Source organism: Myotis brandtii, unplaced genomic scaffold, assembly GCF_000412655.1.
Source record: "Myotis brandtii unplaced genomic scaffold, ASM41265v1 scaffold82, whole genome shotgun sequence".
Taxonomy (NCBI): domain Eukaryota; kingdom Metazoa; phylum Chordata; class Mammalia; order Chiroptera; family Vespertilionidae; genus Myotis; species Myotis brandtii.
Window position 1 is genome coordinate 5,581,122 of NW_005371324.1, and position 16,650 is coordinate 5,597,771.

At 39.1% G+C, this 16,650-nt stretch overlaps 1 protein-coding gene across 1 annotated transcript in view; it reads left to right on the forward strand.

The window, feature by feature from the left end:
• The window catches only part of NAV3 (neuron navigator 3), an 832,279-nt gene that overhangs the window by 185,257 nt on the left and 630,372 nt on the right, over positions 1 to 16,650 (forward strand). The gene's annotated exons all lie outside the window — the stretch shown is intronic.

Below are 16,650 nucleotides of genomic sequence, written 5' to 3' on the forward strand. Positions count from 1 at the left end.
CAATGTTTCTCTCTCTCTCTCTCTCTCTCTCTCTCTCTCTCTCCCCTCTCCATCCTCCTCCTCTCTTTCTAAAATCATTAAAATATTTTTAAAAAATAGTTCTTAGTTTAACGTAAATCATTGTTAATGAATTTGGATTATTAGTTTAGTAATCAGTATTCTTCTGTTGATATTTGGGATTAAAAGACGTAATGATAACTTCAGGAAGACCCAAGGAACAGTGGATAAAGTATAACTTTTAGCTTTTCTTCTAATTAATTTGACTTTCTTATACCTTCCCCCTTGTTGGAAACATTCCCTTTAATTATACCTTGATTACTTGTTACCCTGATCAATGGTTCACAAAAACAGGTTATAAACTTTAGAATTACCTGGGGAACTTTATGAAAGCAACAACATCCAGGCCCGACCCAGTCTAGCTAATGAAGACTCTCTGGGGTTAAGGCCCAGGCCTAACTTTTTTAAAGAACTGTTCCAAGTGACTCTAATGTATGACCAAGGTTGAGAACCACTGACTCAGATCATGACACTGCGATCACTAAGAGTAGACTTGGGATGGCAGTTAGCAAACCTCCATCTCCTGGAACCCAGGTATGAAATGTCTGTAGCTTGATTCTGTTCTCTACTCAGCTGTTCCTCCCGTCGCTCCTGCTTAGGAAACATAAGTATCACTATTCAGAGCACTATTGGCCCCAGAATGCAGTTTAGCGGGATGGAGATTTCAGCCTGGCTGTCATTGTTGACTGGAATTGCTTTCTCTGGAGCCAAGCCGTTTTTTTTTCTCAAACAACTTTAAACTTAATATCACCGAAGATTGGCCAGGGTGAAACAGCTGTCTAATTTTCTGTATACCTTAGGCCCTGGTGAAGCTTTAGCTATTATATATTGCCCTTGAAATGGACCAATATGAGTCACGCTGGGAATTTTGCTGATTTTACATCAAGGAGCTGCCCAGACAGGCTGTGAAGTCAAAAGACCCAGCTGCTGAGAAAGATGAAGCTGCCAGAAAGAGCTTTGGTGCCGGAGCCTGGAACATGGTCTGTCTTGTTCACTGCTGGGTCCCTGGCTCCTCGAACAGTATCCACCACAGAGTGGGCACATGATGAAAACGTGTTGAATGAAGGCATAAAGCATGAAAACATGAGTGCTGAACGGCTTTGGGAAAGGCTTGGAAACTCCATTCCTCCCTTTCCACCCACACAACTGAATGGTTATAATAATACTAGTTTGGATTATTGAGTGCTTACATGTGCCAGACATTGCACTAAAATTATGTACACTCACATACATGGATACACACATGCACACATAAACACGAATATAGTCCTATTTAAAACTCATAATAACCCTATTAAGTAAGCTATTATTATCCTCATGTCATCATTGAGGAAACTGAGACTTAGGCTAAGCAGCATTTCAGTTAGATAACTTCCACAGCCAATTAATAGCATAACTGGCATTTAAGATCAGGACTTCCAATTGAAAGCCTGCGTGATAAAATCACTGTATGATGCTAATGCTATCTCTACGTCTCTAGCTTCATGTTCCTTAAACATTTCCACAGTAAATAATGAGTGAGCCCAGTGTCTCACTGAGTGAGCACTGCCTTAGGCACTGAGGGTACAGCAATCTATAATAATAAAAGCATAATATGCTAATTAGACCAGACAGTCAGATGACCTTCCAGACGACCTTCTGGACAAACTGGGGCTGCGAGGGCTGAGGCAGCCACTGCTGCTGGGAGGGCCAAGCCCCTTGCACGAATTTCGTGCATTGGCCTCTAGTGAATAAAATAAACATGGTCCCTCCCATCTCGGACTTCCTGCCTTCATCTGTTGTTAGCTTGGAACTACATAATGCTTGGAGATAGCACTCACCATTATTAGACCACTAAATCCCATTCAATTATCAACTCAAAAAATGAGCAATATTCGTTCCCGGGTTTCAGCACCAAAAAAAAAAAAAGAGCAATAATTCCTTAAAGTCATTCTCAGTTCATATTCAAATTCAATATATTTATTTGTCTAAGAAATGTGTGTGTATTTTAAACAGTTTATTTCCTCAAATCAGGTTATTTAAGTCTATTTTAAGCTCTTGGGGTTATTTTAATCTAAGAACTAACTGCTATTTAAGATCAGGACTTCCAATTGAAAGCCTGCATGATAAAATCACTGTACAATGCTAATGCTATCTCTAAGCTCTTGGGGTTATTTTAATCTAAGAACTAACTGCTTTCCTTGCTTCCTTCCTCATTCCCTCCATCCTTCCTTCCTTCATTTCCTTTTCCTTTCCCTCATCTCTCCTTCACTCTCTTCTTTCCTCTCTCCTGCCCTATTGACTTGTGTAAATACTCTATCAGTTGTCCCATTAAAAGTGCTACATTTTGGAGCTTGGATTATTCGGATTGCTCATTTGTCCAGGTACTTAACTCATTGTCCTATTCGACATGCTCCCTGTAGATTGGAAGTTAGATAAGAGGACTTAATTAGATTTATGTATTTTTTTAGAAGAGTAAGTTATAAGTGATTCTCTCTATTTCACATTTTATCATATTAGTGGTTAACGATGGCTGGCTGTTTGACTTTTAGTGACACACAGATTGGGTTCAGGTGATGACAGGGGTTAGCCTGGTCTCTTCATTATAAATGTTTCCCTCAACTTAGTACCTAATGGTTTTACCACTCATTGATGACTATTGCATGAATCAGTTATATTAGCGTTATGGAAAACTAACGGCAGTCTAATTCTTTTGTTCTGTTTGCATTTATTAAGTAGAATTATTTTATATAGAACCTGCCTCATGGTTACTGTGAAATATAATTTAAATAGAAACAACAACATATATTTTAATTTTTTATATTTAATCATTAAATTAAAAAAATTGTTAATCTCCATGCGAGGACATTTTTCCATTGATTTTTTGAGAGAGGAAGGTAGGGGAAGAGATACAGAGAGAGAAACATCAATGTGAGAGAGACACACCTATTGGTTGCTTCCTGCACACACCCCTACCCAGGCTGGGGATTGGATCAAGCCTGCCCCTGACCGGAATCAAACCTAGGACCCTTCAGTCCGAGGGCTGATGCTCCATTCACTGAGCCAAACTGGCCAGGGCTTTAATCATTAATTTAAAAAAAAATCATTACTTTTCAGAGAAATACGTTGGTATTGTAACATTCTCTGGTGGTATCTAGTTAGTTCTATTTTATTTTTTCTCTTTATCCTTTCTCTTCATTTCCCCTGTAGATATTATTATAAAGCAATGGCCCTTTTATGCCTGTTACCTCATTTAAATGCATGAGGCTCTAACATTTAGTATAAGCCTTTGCATATAAGCAATGAATACTTATAGTCTCCCCCCCCCCCAACAATTGAAGAAATAATCTTTGTTTTGGAATTTGGGAACATTTCTATTAGAAAAAGAAATGAAATAGTCATTACTTAAGACGATAGATCTTGTGCCTGCCTTCTTGCTTCCCTCCATTAGGCCCTTGTTGAACACCTTCTATGTGTCAGACACCAGGCTAGACACTATTTTTGTCGCAGCTTTACTTTTGGTCATAACATCTGTGAATTATTTAGAATTATACACCATTGGAATCTATACATATAAAAGCCTAAACGACCAGTCGACTGGTCACTATGACACACACTGACCACCAGGGGGCAGATGCTCAATACAGGAGCTGCCCCTTGGTGGTCAGTGCACTCCCACAAGTGGGAGCGCCGCTCAGCTGACCGACGGGCGCCAGATGCAGTGCTCATGGCTGGCAAACGCAGCTGTGGAGGTGTGAGCCACTCCCATCTCCGCGGCAGTGGCAGGTGCAGTGGGGCCAGGATGAGCGGGAGCGGCGCAGTGCCCAGCCTGCGAGATCAGGCCAAAACCGGCAGTCTGACATCCGCCGGTTTCGGCCCCTCAGCCAGGCCTGTGGGGATTGGGCCGAAACCACAGTCTGACATCCCCCAAGGGGTCCTGGATTACGAGAGGGTGCAGGCCAGGCTGAGGGACCACACTGGTGCAGGAATCCCTGCACTGGGCCTCTAGTAGCAATATACTAGGGAATTTAGAGCTGTCTCAGAAACCGCACTCTTTGCAGGAGTCCTGGGGACTATTATGGGTCACTTTGGATTCACACTAACATGCATATAATTCCCTCGTGTGACCAAGCATTTACAGGTTCTCGGACAGTGACTTCTTTAGAAATTTGAATTAGAAGAGATTTAGCCAAGTTAAAACAAGACCGATTTAAAGTAGTTATTCCAGCCCTGGCCAGTGTGCTCAGTTGGGTGGGTATTGCCGCATGCATTGAAAGGTTGCCTGTTCAATTCCGGGTCAGGGCACATGCCCAGGTTGTGGGGGTGATTCCTGGTAGGGGGTGTGCAGGGGGCAGCCAGATCCATGTGCTCCCACCTTGAAGTTTCTCTCTCTCTCCCTTCCTCTCTCTCTCAAAACCAAAAAAAAAAAATATTTTAAAAAATAAAGTAGTTGCTCCAGTGTTTTTATTGCAATTGATTTCCTAGATTTTCTTAATCATATTTTTCAATTTCATTTTCCCCAATTGCTTCATGTTTAACAAATGGTATTTTTGTCAATCTGCTTATCTTTCAGAGGTACGGTGTTGTTTAATCAGTGTTATATAAAGTGCATATGTGTTAATTGCTTTTTAATATTCTGTTTCTGAAGATGTCTTTCTGCCATTTTATTTTAGCTAGCTGAGGCACACTTGGAGTTTTCCTGTGCTGTCAGTAGACTGTTATAAAGTTGATTACAGCTTAAATTACTTTTCATTATTGAAAATTGGAACACAATAACAAGCTAGCTTTTTTGCTTGTCACAGGCCAATCTTAAAAATTGTTATGAATATAGTAGCTATATGAACTGGCAGTAATGAATGGTAGAATCACTGAATGGTGCTTGCCCTTGTCTAATAGCTTACACCACTGACCTTTTTTTTGGTTTTGTATCACAATTTTCTCATGATTAAAATTGACCACGTCTTTGGATTATCTGCTTTAAAATATTCTTAAGGTTCACAAAATAGGTTTCATTAATTTCTAGAGAGAATGGAGGGGAGGAGGAAGGAGAGAGAGAGATGTGAGAGAGACACATTGATTGGTTGCCTCCCATATTCGTCCACACCAGGGATGGAACCTGCAACCCAGGTATGTGCCCTTGACAGGGAATTAAACCCTCGACCCTCTGGTGCATAGGCCTATGCTCTAACCATTGAGCAACAGTAGCTAGGGCACAAAATAATTTTAATAAAAACTAGCTTCCATTTATTGGTTACTGTGTGGTGAGTCCTAGATATTGAACTTTTTTAAAAAAATATACCTTATAGTATTTGATTTTAATGCAACCTAATGGGTTTCCAGTAGAGAATTCAGTCTTATGTAGGTGTAATAATTTCCCAATGTACCATATATAATTAGAAGTAAAGTTGGGGGATTAACTAAAGTCAGCCTGATTCCAAAGATTATGCTCTTAATTATGAGCTACTGCTGTCTCTAAAAAGAGGTGTAATAATTTCCCAATGTACTATATATATTTAGAAGTAAAGTTGGGATTAACTAAGGTCAGCCTGATTCCAAAGTTTATGCTCTTAATTATGAGCTACTGCTGTCTCTAAAAAAAGACAAATTCCCTTTCCACAGAGAAATATTAAGTCATCTTTTCCAACCATGATAAATGCTTGTTTATATAAGTGAGCATAAATATGTAAGTATGCACATATTATGTGGCTCTTAATAACCTAGTACTTAGTACCAGAACAACATGGCATGTGAGAGGAAAAGTTTATAGCCCAAAATAAGTAAAGATATGTTTTACTTTTTACTTGCTCTGACCTCCATCATTAAAATTAAAATTACCTAAATACATAGCTAACAATCAGTATTTATTACACTTTCCTTTTCTCTCTAAATTATAGTCCTTATATCTTCAAATTAATTTTACAAATTCCTTTTTCACCATCTGCCTTTTAAAAATATCCCCCTTTCTCTCTTTCAAATTCATTCAATTTAGGAAAGAATTCTTCCTATTTAGGAGAGAGATAAGGGAAAATCAAATTTGTCATTTCATCAGAGGCTTTCACACTTTCTTCACTATATGCAATAAGTAAAGAGTGTCAGGAAACAATGCAGTGGATTTTAACATACCTCTTTTATTATATTCCACTCCTTCTCATTTCCCTCTTTTCTCCCCTATTGAAAAACTGTCGTTATGACCCATCTAGTTGATTTTATGACCCATTAACGAGTCATGGACAGCAATAAGAAATGAATTACACAATTATCTTTAATTGGAGAAAGAAGGACATCTATGAACAAGACTAAATTAATAATATTGCTCCTATCACCCATTTAAATGTATGTTACTTTAATTTCTTTGCAAAGAATTACTTTAATGGGAATTTACACTTTATAAAGTCATGTTAAAGTAATTATTAATGAAAGAAGGGTAACGACGAGGTCAGAGAGGAATGAAATAAACCCTTTCAAAATAATAGGATTACATGGATTATGGATTTAGTATATCTTGCATCATTTAAAATATGTAGAGGTGCTTGGAAACATAGGTGTTTCACATGGAAAAGAGAGCAGTGCACAACAGACAATTTTAATAAGGAATAAACTGAATAAGAGGCATTATAAGTGTTAGAAATACTTTAGGACAGACCATGATAAAGTTGGTGAGAAGGTGGAAAAACAGGAAACCTCAAATATTGCTGATGGGAGTGGAAAATAGTGCAGCCATGTGGGAAGCCAGTTTGGCAGTTCTTCAAAATGTTAACACAGAGTGACCACTTGATGCAGCATTTCCACCCCTGAGTATATATCTGAGAGCAGTGAACCTATCTGTCCAGCCAAATATTCATAGGAGCATTATTCATAAGAGACAAACATAGGAAATAACCAAATGTTCACCAGCTGATTCATGGGTAAATCAAATGTTTATATTTTGCATATTCGCTCCAGCTTATATTACTGGGTAATAAAAAGAAAGGACGTGCTGATACATGCTCCATCGTGGGTGAACCTCACAAGCATTGTGCTAACTGAACGAAGCCAGGCACGAAGGACTGTTGTAAGATTTTACTAATATAAATTATCCAGAAGAGGCAAATTTATAGAGACAAAAAAATATATTAATGGTTGACAGGGCTGAGGGTGGGATGGGGCATAAGAGTAGCTGCTACTGAGTATAGAGTTTCTGTTTGTGATGAAAAACAAGAGTTCTAAAATTAGATCGTGGTGATGGTTATACAACGTTTGTAATAGACCAAAACCCACTAAACTATGCATTTTAAAGGGGTGAATTTTAGAGTATATGAATTATATGTCATTAAGGCTGTTAAAAAGGAAATACATTTTTTAGGATAGAGTGTAATTATTTTAAGTAAATCCTATCATTTTAAATAATAGTCTGTGTTTCGGATATAGTTCACAGGTTTCCTTTTCATGTTAGACTCCTTGACCAAGGTGCCCTCATGTTCCAAAGAGTACAACTAGCATAGCATTTTGGCCCAAGTTTGTATAAAATATGCACCCATAGGATGTAGTCAGTTAATAAATGAGTGATATTTTCAGAAAGACATCTAGAACTGAGTCCAACAAAATGGCAAAAATAGCTCAAGAACAGAAGGAAGGAAACTATAAACAGGATAGTTTTTACAGTGTAGGCAGTAGATTTCATGTTGCTAATTCTGGTTCAAGATTTGTATAACTGCACTTCAAAATTAACCTTTTATTCTGTTCTCATACTTTAATGGGGCCATGACTGCTCCTGTTTCACCAATAGTTTAATGGCAATTTGAGGTAATTCAGAAACAGACACCAGGGTTTTCATTTAATTTCTCTTTTTGAAAACAACTGTATTTTAAAATAAACTTTGTATTTCGGAGTAATTTTACATTTGTAGAAATATGGTGTATCTAGTAGTGTTTCCTTATAATTCTTGCTCATTTCCCCTAAGGTTTGCCATGGTGTATTTGTCAAAACTAGGAAACCAGTCTTATCACATTAATACTAATGAAACACTAGAATTTATTTGGATTTCACAAATTTTCCCACTAATATCTGTTTCTTTCATTCAGTGATCCAATCTAGGTTAGTGCATTGCATTTAATCATTAAGACTTCATAGTCTCCTCTGACCTGTGACAATATTTTAGCCTTTTTGTTTTTTGCATGACCTTGACATTTTCAGTGGTACTGGCCAGTTATTTTTTAGAATATTCCTCAATATAGTTTTGTCTGAAGTATGTATATACATGTATTTTATCATTATTAGATTTGAGCTATGAGGATTGGGGGAGAATATGACAGAGCTAACCTACCCTTCTGCTCACCTAATAACAGGTACATGATACCTGACTTATTCCCAGTGATACCGACCTTGGGCACTTGGCTAAGGTAGTGTTTGCTGGGCGTCTTCACTGGAAAGTTACTGTTTTCCCTACCTGTGTTCTTTGGAAGCGAGGAGGAGAATTTTATCTGATAAAAAGTGTTACATTTTTTATTTTTCTCTTTTGCTTTAATCCAGTTCACCTTTTGAATCTGTGTAGTAGGGCTCTTTTATCTTTAATTAAAACACCTTATCCTTCAAATGACAAATTATTATGCTTCTTAATCAAATGAAATTTAATTTTTATAACAGACCAAAAGAGCCAACATATTCATGACAGTGAAGATGTTGATGTAAGATGAAAATTCTCATACCAAAGGAACGTGTTTTTTAAAAAATATTTATTGATTTCAGAGAGAAGGGAGAGGGAGAGATAGAATCACCAATGATGAGAGAGAATCATTGATCAGCTGCCTCCTGCACGCCCCACACTGGGGATGGAGCCCACAACCTGGGCATGTGCTCTGACCAGGAATAGAACTGTGACCTCCTGGTTCATAGGTCGATGCTCAACCACTGAGCTATGCTAGCCGGGCCAAAGGAACATATTTTTAGGGCAATCCAATAAGGTGCTTTCATTAGTGTTTTTTCATATATAAACAATAAAGGGAAAACACTATGCTTAAGTGGCATCTTATGTTTATCTGGGAAACATGTGGCTGTACTTTTCATGTGTCTGTCTACCCATTTATAAATTTTTTTATTCTTGGAAATATGAGCATTTTACTTGCATTCACTTCAAAGTTCTACATTAAAAATTGTATTTCTCCCCAGCTACCTTTGCCTTAATTACCTCCAAGACGTATCCTATCCAAGGTTAATTCTTCTTGGTCCAGTTCCTTCCTTTCTTCTCCGAGAACAGTTCCTTTTTTTATTTGATTTTCCCCTTCAACTAGTTCCTCTTTTTACTTAACTTTCAACTTCTTCTTTATTGTGGGTTTCTTCACCAAGGCTAGGAACAAGCTGTCTGGTTTAGCATTAAAACAAATACCTGTGTAAGGACACGCATACATTTGTGTGTGCACACACATTCATCCCTTCTCAGGCAAAACACAAGTATCTGGAGGCTTAAGGGCTCAGGGTCTGTCTTTGTGTCTGTCTTTGTCTTCATCTCTAAGTATTTCATTCTTCTCCTATATCTTAAAAGAAGTTATGTCCTCATTTGCCATCTTTAACCCAGTTTCATTCTGACTTCTACCATTATCCCTCTACCGAAATTGTTCTGTCTACGTCACCAATCATGTCTACTTTTCAAATCAAATGGGCTTTCTTCTACTGGAGTTTGACAGTCACTGATACATAGTGTTTATTAGACAATTTTCAGTTGACTGAATGTTGAAAGAACTTTGAATACTCAATGAAATACTGGCATATATGTAAAAACCTTTCACAGCCCTGATTGGTGTACTCAGTGGTTAGAGCATTGTCCCTCACAATGAAAGGTCTCATGTTCAATTCCCTTGGGAGGCAACCAATCGATGTGTCTCTCCCACATTGATGTTTCTCTCTCTCTATCTCCCTCTCTTTCTCTTCCCCCTTCTACCTCCCTCCTTTCCACTCTCTCTAAAAATTAATGGAAAAAATATCCTCCGGTGAGGATTAACAACAACAAAAATACCTGTCACAGTATTGTGCTTTGTTAATTTCTATAACTGGTGACTTTGCCCCTCCTATTTCTGTTTGGTACCCACTTATGTGTCTGAATGGAGTAGGATTTTCTTGTATAGTTAGACATTGTAATAGCTTTTGCAATATATATGTGATTACTGTGTATTTTTAGTTAGCTCTTCATTGAGAACTTTATTAACTGATTTGGGACCTGTTTGGTCAGTCTATAACTTCCTTTTTTCCGAACACAATATTCCTTTCCATTCTACCCTTTGGGTCCTTAAAGGCAAATTTGTATGTTGCAGACAATAAAAAATTGGACCACGAGGAGTATACCTCTCCCAGAATAGGCTACTTGTTCTGTTTCCTGAGAAAGATCAGCTGGTCACCTGAACTTAAGACATACTTAAAAATGAGGGAGTACTAATCTGTGGTCATATAATGGAGGTAAAAAAAAAAGTGACAGCCCTGACTGGTTTGGCTCAGTGGATAGAGCGTCAGCCTGCGGACTCAAGAGTCCCGGGTTTGATTCTGGTCAAGGGCATGTACCTTGGTTGCGGGCACATTCCTAGTAGGGAGTGTGCAAGAGGCAGCTGATCGATATTTCTCTCTCATCGATGTTTCTAACTCTCTGTCCCTCTCCCTTCCTCTCTGTAAAAAATCAATAAATAAAAAAATAAATAAAAAAAAAGTGACAGAGGAGAGAGAGTAATCAGCCAAAGTGGAGAAGTGTTTTTAAGCAAATAATAAGGGAGTCTTTCACTGGTCAGCCCTTAACTTGAGAACTCTTTTTCCCACCCAACCCAAAATAAAGACGCACACGAGGAGACCTGCATCTTTATGTAGAGCCCAGGCAGTTTTTACAATGGAGTTGTAGTTGTACTAGTACTTGTGGGGTCCCAGTGGGTCTGGTCAGTGGTTATCTCCCTTGGTTTTCTCTTAGTTATACCTTCATTGAAACTCCTTTTATTTTAAGACACATTGTAGAGAACAATGGAATAGATGTTCCTAATGGAGAGAGGGATCGAGCTCTCAGCTCAATATTGTCAAAATTTGTCTGGGTCCAGGATAATAATAAATAAGAGGGCAGTATCAGCGACCATTTATTGAGCACTTGCCATGTAATTGCTGAAGTCATCCAGGCATTTTGCAAATACTCTATTCTGAAGTCAGGGGTCGTGTCTCTCTAATTCACTTCTGTATCCCCAGCCCTCACAGAGTCCCTGGGACATGTGAGGCAGTTAATAAGTGTGTATTAAATGAACGAATTGTTCTCCTCATCAGAACAATCCTGAACAGGGCAGTTAATGTGTTTTATTAAATGAAAGCATTGTTCTCATCTTTAGAACAATTCTGTACAGATTTATTATTATAGATGGAGAAATGGAAGCTAACAAATAAGTAACTTCAACAAAGCCATTTAACTAGTCATTGTTAGTATATACAGCTTCAAAGCCAGAAATGCTTCCACCGTATCATGTAGGGGGATGGATAAAATAATAAAAGAGTGAATGAATTTCTCTAGCCCTATCGTATTTCTTATTCAGCCAGCCCTAGGCTACCTTGCTTCTGAGATATTTTCCCTCTGGTTAGAATAATAGAATTGCTCTTGCCATTGGGTAGAAGTGGCTTTGAATTGCTTCCCCGTTCTCAAAATCCAGAGAATCTTTGGAGGCCAGAAAAAGCCAATGGCACCAGGTTCCCGGGTGCCCTACACTATGGAGGCCAGCCTGCTTGGGTGGTTACAAGTGTCCAAGGCTTCCCTCTCTATAAGACACGAGAGCTTGCCACCGAAGGTGCTCAGGAGTATTTTGTCACCCAGGATGGGTGTGTGTGCTTGTGAATAAATGGTCACCGGGCAGGTACCCCATCATTCTTCAGGCCTTGTGAGTTCAGGTTCCAAATGTTGTACTGACAACTCTGTTCTGTGCCTTGTCTGGCCTAGAATCTGGTTAGCTGTTCAAACCTGGGGAGCTCACAAATCAAAACAGTCGATTTTCAAGAAGAGTGACCTATTTAAATTCAAGAAAGCAGTGGAATCAGAGGGGGTCTATAGTAGGGAGGGTCAGAGCCAAAGACTGGCATGGGCAAGGACAGGGGTAGGGCAATGCAGGCAGATAATAATGGAGTCATGACCACACTTGGGGAACTTCAAATTTTGACACTTTTATTTTCCCTCTCTACTTTTTCCCTTGAAATTTCTAAGGAAATTGCCCAGAAAGTAAAGAGGAGAAGAGAAAAGGCTACAAAAATCATCTACAAGTTTAGTAATTCATACTTGGCCTGAAAATTTGCTTAATTAAGTTATCAGGTATTTAGATGGAATAAAATATGGAAATAAAACTAAAGTAGCTCGGCGTGCTTTCAAGTGATCTATTCAGTAAAAGACAGACTTTTGTGTCTCAGAATCTTTTTCAAATTTCCAAAGAGAGTTCTAGTGCTAACAAGGTGTACTTAATATTACTGCCTGTTTGTTAGAGAGTTGCAGTTGTTTAGCTGGAAACAGTATGTTAGCTGCGAGGTGAAAATATATGCTGTAAGCAATAATGCCTTAACATAAATTTATCTGAGATTTTGGAAGATACTCAGTTCAGCCTATCGATCCTCCTTTACATCTTGAATGCATGCCTTCTGACTGTGCTGACTCTAAAACATTGGTTAGGACTCCGTGTTAGATTAATTGATAAAGTAGCACACTGTTTATAGACCACTAACTCCTGGGACTTGAGGCAGTTTGAAGTACACAGTTCTTCTTCCTATAACCTCTTATTTAAAATAGTAAAATATTTTGAGGTTGCTGATGTAGAATGTTTTGAAGATCACTGCTTGTATCTTATTTTCTATTAAATCATTGGCACCTTACATTTGTGTCTTTCTTCACATATCAAACAAGCACTTAAGGAAAAAAAAAAGAAACTTTCTCCAAAATTTTGTTTTATATCATTTTTATGTCTATTCAACTTCAACAAATTTAAAAATGAAATAAAAGCATTTCTTTCACAGTTGAAGATCTCTTTCACAGTGTCTGGTGTGGTTACACGTGTGTCCTGCATGGTCCCGCCCTGCCTCAGCTGGCAGTAGGCGCAGTGCACCTGGGCCAGGGAGGCGGTCTCTCGCTCTTGCCCCTCCCCCAGGGGAAGACCAGATCATGAGGCTCAGGTGGAGGCAGGGTGAGTTCTTGGTTCAACTCAGCCTGAGGCAGGTTCTGTGTCCAGGGGCTCAAGCGTCAGCCTTCTCTGCAGTCCTGCCCACTCCTGCCTCCGCCGCTGGAGCCTGCCTCCTGTCTGGGTAAGGTCTTGTTTGGGGATGTGCCTGGGATCAGGGCCGGATCCTGGGTCAGAAAGATTTTATACCCCCTTCCCCCCAAGTTGTGGTCCTTACTGGGAGGGCATGGGGAAGGGTGTTTGTTCCTCCCAGGGTGGAACATTTGAAGGCTTTTGCTTCAAATAGGGGAAGGGTTGGGGTCATGGGCAGGGTGTCCTGCCTGTGCGCCCCAGTCAGGAGGAATTGGAAGGTAACTAGAGCAGCAACAAAACCCAAAGCCAGCGCGTAGGTTGAACATACTGGCTTGATCCCACACTAACAGCTTGTCAGAAGCTGAGTGTCCCTTTCTGGACTCGAGGACTATCTACTGTGGTCGCTACTGTTCTACAAAAAATATCCAGCATTCAATCAGAAATTATGAGACAGAACAAAGAAAAAAACACCCTATGGTCAAAAAAGAGAGAAGCTGCCATGAACATCTCTGTGGGGTCCCCCATGACCCTGGGGTGGTGCTCTGGCCAATACTCCATTTCCTGTGGGGCTGCTGGGCCCTAGGATGGCTGCCCCAGGGAACTCCCTCCAGCCACATGCGGGTTCCCACCTTCAGGAATGCTCCATGCCGCCTTCCTAACCTTTGCCTGATAAAGTGGTTTTCATTTCTGCCTCTGGGAGGCCCAGCACTTCTTCATGTGCTGTTGTCCTTTGTGTCTTCCTTCCAGTAAATATCCTGTTGTTTTTCTCTTGATTTCTAGTCTTTATCTTGTTGATTTGCAGGAATCCCCCCTTAATCCTAATTATAAAATCTCTGTTAGCACTAGATGTGTGTGTGTTTGTGAGAGAGAGAGAGAGAGAGAGAGAGAGAGAGAGAGAGAGAGAGAGAGAGAGAGAGAGAGAGAGAGAGAGAGAGAGCGTTCGAGCCTGAGCTCTTGGATTGTTGCCTGTTTACAGTCCATGGTGTCCTTCACTGAACAGAAATCCTCCCTTTAGCTCTGTCCAAACCTGCCAGTGTTTTGTCCTATCACCTGTGCAGTTGGAGTTGTAAAAGGTCATCCTCACCCCAAGGCAACAAACATAAGCTCCTGTGTGACCTTCTGTTGGCTTCATAGTCACCCCGTGACCCTGGCCCTCAGGTTCTTCTCTTACCCTTCTCTGCACTGCGCTTCTCAAAGCCCCCACATCCTGGGGGCCCCATCCCACAGGCCCCACATACTCATCTTCCCCTAGAAACACTGCTTCTCTGGCTCATTCAGCCAGGCATTTCCTCCAGCTCTGCTGGCTGTTCTCCAGCACAGCCTCTGGTCTCCAAACTTGGGGCTACACTAACACCCCTAGAGCATAAACCCTCAAGGGCCTCACAACTGCTCCTGGCGTGGATGGGTGTGTTGAGGTAATATCAGAAAAACATTGAGTTAACATACAGCAAGATATTATTCAAATGTACCTGATTTTATCTACCAGCCATTTTCTAAGCATGTCTAAGCAATCAAAGACATCAGCATCATTAAAATGTGATTTGAAAGGAACTTTCTGTGCCTTAGGTTTTTCCAATTTAGCTGGAGATTATAATGGTACCCACCTGTTTGCCTTGTTCTGAGGATTAAATGGGAGCCTTCTGATAGTGTGCTTACCTAAAACAGTACCTGCCCCATAGTAAATGTTATTTCTATTAGAATTTTAGTCTTGTACTCTCTATATAGTTTTGCTTGATAATTATATTTCTAGTAATCAGAGTATTTGAATTTGTTTGCCTAAGTATTGATCAAGTAGGTTTCTGTTTACTGTATTTACTTTGAATTCTTACTTTAGCAATTTGTGGAGAAAATGCTTTGAAAAACCCCAGAGATATTGTACATGGGAATTAAATATAAATACATATTGATATATAGTATATAATCATCTATCATTATTGTATTAGAAATGTTGGACTATTTCAAACTATTTCATCTGTTTGGGAAATTGTCAGGTTAAAGTACATTGATTTTGGATAATCTTGTTAAAATTCTATGCTATACTATTTTCTTCTATTCCTTATCAGTCTAAGCCATGTTCTCATACATAGGCACTGCAAAATTACAAAAATCACTGAAGTAGGATGATTAATCTTTCATTTCGGTAATTTAGGTTTTCATATTTGTGCCCCTTTAGAGGAATATTCAGAAAGTAAATTTTATGTTTGAAACTGTATAGAGCTCCTTTTTATTTTATTTTAGTAAGTCATGAAATGCAGAGCTCCTGAGATATGGTAATATTTTGATTTTCTGACATGTTGTCAGGAAATGATGTATTCCAGACAAGTGTGTTTTTCAGGTGTTCTCCCCACTCCCCCCACCCCCTCCTCAATGTATTTCTTCCTTGTCTCCTGAAGCAGTGCATAATGCATATAATAGAAAATTTTCTTAGTAATGCAGGGTCATCCTGAGGAATTTTTATTATTATCCTACCCAGTGACACAGTGTTCTCCCCTGACTCTGTTGGAATATGTGACCCTCCTTGACCATGTACAAGATGAATCCAGAGAGCTGTCTTTTTTTTTTTTTTTGAAATCCCATATCTACTGTTATTCCTCACCACTGGCAATGTGCCTACTTCTAGAAAACCAATCCTCTTTATTTGTTTATTCTGACTGCAAGCTATGCTTGCTAGGATTGTGTCTAAAATAACACTAGACTAGAGCTTGAGTGAGGACTTGATGTTTTTTTCTCAAGTGCAGTTCAGGGGATACGGGCAGTGCTAGTGTAGATTGATGGGCTATTGACTCCCATAGAGAGCTCTACTGTAGGAACTATTTTTGATTTCTGGTATACTATTTTAATATACAATTAAAGGACCTATATCTGTAATATTTTAATATATGACCAAGTGAATAACTTGAGTATAAATGCTAACATTACACAGATAATTTTGGGTAGATTTACTGAATCTGTAAAAAGGAGGAATAGAATTCTGAGTTCATAAATTATAGATCTTAAATATAATAGTGATTAAAAGAGAAACAGAATGCAGGTCATGGAGAGTCTTTATTCCTGGAGAAAGTTCAAGGCATAGCTGGAGAATAACTGTTTATTTTAGGCAATTCTTTAGTAGTGGAGGTTTTATGGGCCAGTTGTCCATTTGAGAAGTCTTTGGCTTTGCCTCTGTCCTTTACTTCAGATATAAACATTGATGGATGCAGTCATTCAGCTTCAATAATTATTTGTGAATTTCTCTTCTATATTAAAGGTACTGTAGAGGTGAGCAAAGCAGAAAAGGCCTTTGCCCCACTAAAAGACGGGAGTAAAATGATCACAAATAAATATGTATTTATCATAAAAAGTCTTATGAAATAAAAGCTCATTTCTGGGTGCTGTGAGTTTAAATATTAGCCAGAGGAGA